The following is a 3048-nucleotide window of genomic DNA, read 5'->3' as shown; positions in this document are numbered from 1 at the left end:
AAATCACAATGAAACAGAATATTTTTTTAATTTTTCTTCTTACTCTGAAATAATATATGTGTGTGTGTGTGGTTATAATGTTGATGTCTTCACATAGATTGCAGATAATTTTCTGTTGTGGAGCTTTTGCTCTTTGGCTAAAAGATTATATAATGAAATAGGTTCCTCAGTTCTTTCCAGAAAAGATATATCTTGAATAACTACAAAAGAAGAAAATAAGGTAGATAATTTGTAGTCCTGAGTTGTTTTATGTTATATATTGGAGGGTATGAAGGAAAATAAGAACAATCGGATTCTTGAGGCTAAATTTCCCTTTCTTACCAGAGAGTAATGATTGATTATAAATGTCTATAAGAAAGGAAGACTAGATTTTACTTGTCTTTCCCATTCCTAGCCATGAAAATTTTGTTGATGTTGGAGAAGAATGGTATTAAGCTGGAAACTCGCCAAAGCTCATCTTTATATGTGAGCTGATTTCTAAAGTAAAAGTCTCAAATTACAGAGCACCATTTCTTTCGCATATTGAAAGGAGATCTAGGAAAGAATTTAGTTACATCCCCCCAACCAGCCTGGATTTTATATTGGAAATGTATGCTTTGTCATTATGTCTTGCTACATTGCTGTTTATAAAGAGTGTTGATTCAACACCAAGTCAAGTGTTTATGGAAACTTAATTGCTTTAGTTTTATCTGTTGGTCCTGTCAATTCCTTGGCATTGGTTTATCCAACACAGTTCTGCTCGTATTTATATCACTGATGTCTTCATATAGAGTTGCTCTCCAGCTTCAAATATGGTTTTAAAAAAATTTGGAAAGTGTTGGAAAGCAAAGAATAACTTGATTTGCATGTGAGTTCCAAGCATGGATGCCAGTTGGCTGCTTATGTTCATATCTCTACTATTTTCATACATTGTTCTTTTTATGTTTAAGCTTTTTAGCATAGTAAGAAATAATCTGCAATGATTTTTTTCTGAAACAAAAAATCAAGACACATTGGTCTAACATATGATATAACAACATGATAGAATATTTTTAATTGGAACTATCCCAGAAAACCCTTGGGAGATAGATGAAGAGTACTGTGTTTATAAGCACATCATGTTTGTTAAATATATGCATTTATAAAACTTTAAAAGAATCAATCATTTATTTATAATTTAGCTACCAAAACCTATGAAAAACAAACATGAATACACTAAGGAAATAAAAAACAGCTTTTGTGTTAAATATAATCTATCTGTGATACTTACACAAGGGTAGTTATGGTTATAATATCATTTTTAGGATGTAACCTAATAATATTGCCTATAAAACATATATATGAAACAATCATATCATATATATGAAACAATTGTCTCATATATATAAAATAAACAATTGCATATACACTCATTAAATAATAGTTATATGCTATTCAATACTAAATTATCTTATAGAAATGTAGTAGTTTACTCTATATAAATATAAATATGTGATAATTTATATACCATTAAATATATGCAAAGAAATATATATAAAGTATATCTATGTAAATACTTTAACACTATTTTTCTTTGGATTCAGATACCCTTTCCATTCTTTCTTCACGTATAACACCAAATCAGACTAGAATCTGATTTGAGGCTGACGGTTTCTTCACACAAATTTCATTAGTGAACTTATGCTTTAGAGCCACATTTTATTGCCAGGTCTTAACCATCCTTAATTTGGAACTTGAAATTTGAACCATCTTTAATCTTTAAAATTTGAACTCCTGAAATTCCTTACCTATGATATTTCAACATTTGTTTTACACAGAAAATTTTTCATAGATTTATGCTATCAAGAATTTGGGAATGGTCTTTCTGAAAGTTTTATTTGAGTAAGTTGTTGATTGCAATCAGAAGCAGTTTGGAGGCACTCGAATCTACAGCTCTGTTGATTTAATTGCTTCCAAATTAACTCATTTTCAAAATTTTCAAATAGTTCTGTTTAGTAGTAGTAAGCTTTAGTGGCTTATCTGAGTTGCTTCTTCAGAGGGATACTGAGTGTCCTGAACAACAAGGCATCCTCAGAAAAGTGATCTAAAGTCACAAGAAAATATTGCAATGCCTTCATATGACACAGAAAGGAATAACTATCTTGTAGTCATACTACACCCTATGACTTCAGAGCATAGGAATTTAATTAACCAGATATTAATTTTAACTCAATTAAAGAGATTATACAATCACACAGAACAAGCAATGACCTGTTTTAGAGTCATCCTGAAGATTATGATAAAAAAACACTGCTTATACTTCTAAATTATCTTCTTTTTCTTATATCCAATTAAAAATTGTTTTCCTCTCTCTCCTGGCTCTGAGCTCAGGAATCACTCCTGACAGGGCTCCATACGTGGTGCTGAGGATAAGATGTGTCAGTGTCAGCTATTGCAAAGCAAGTACCTTACCTGCTGTAATATCACACCCAAACAAACCTCGCAATTTTTCCAGCTCTCTGAATATTATAAATATAAAAGTGGAAATGTGAAAATAGCCATTTCTTTATTTTGCAAAAGTAGAGGTCTTTTAAAATATTCTTGACTGGAACTTAAATGGAAACTATTAAACAAGAAAAATACATCTATTGCCCACTGCTCATCCCCTACATTTTTAAGCAAATGAAATACCACAATTCGCTCGCTTCGGCAGCACATATACTAAAATTGGAACGATACAGAGAAGGTTAGCATGGCCCCTGCGCAAGGATGACATGCAAATTTGTGAAGCATTCCATATTTAAAAAAAAAAGAAATACCACAATTCAAACATTAGGTATTCGATAATAGATAAAATTAGATAAAATTTATTTGGTGTATCAGTTAGGAACTAACAGAATATAAATATTGTTTTTAAGTTTTAAAGATACATGGTAAAGTAGTATCAAATATCCAAAGGGAATATATTATAAATGTCCTAGTTTTCAAGAAGTAATAGAATAATCTATCTTAGAATAATAGAATAATCTATCTTAACAATGCTCACACTGACTTTTGAACCCATATCCCATTGTGAGATACCTATAGCAT

General features: G+C 30.6%; 1 non-coding gene across 1 annotated transcript; it reads left to right on the top strand.

The window, feature by feature from the left end:
• Positions 1 to 2657: 2657 nt before the first annotated feature.
• LOC125996724 (U6 spliceosomal RNA) lies at positions 2658 to 2762 on the top strand. Its single transcript, XR_007491406.1, has one exon. It is a non-coding gene; the product is annotated as a U6 spliceosomal RNA (small nuclear RNA).
• Positions 2763 to 3048: the final 286 nt, after the last annotated feature.

Source organism: Suncus etruscus, chromosome 18 (assembly GCF_024139225.1).
Source record: "Suncus etruscus isolate mSunEtr1 chromosome 18, mSunEtr1.pri.cur, whole genome shotgun sequence".
NCBI classification, from domain to species: Eukaryota; Metazoa; Chordata; class Mammalia; order Eulipotyphla; family Soricidae; genus Suncus; species Suncus etruscus.
This window is presented reverse-complemented; position numbering and strand designations above follow the sequence as displayed.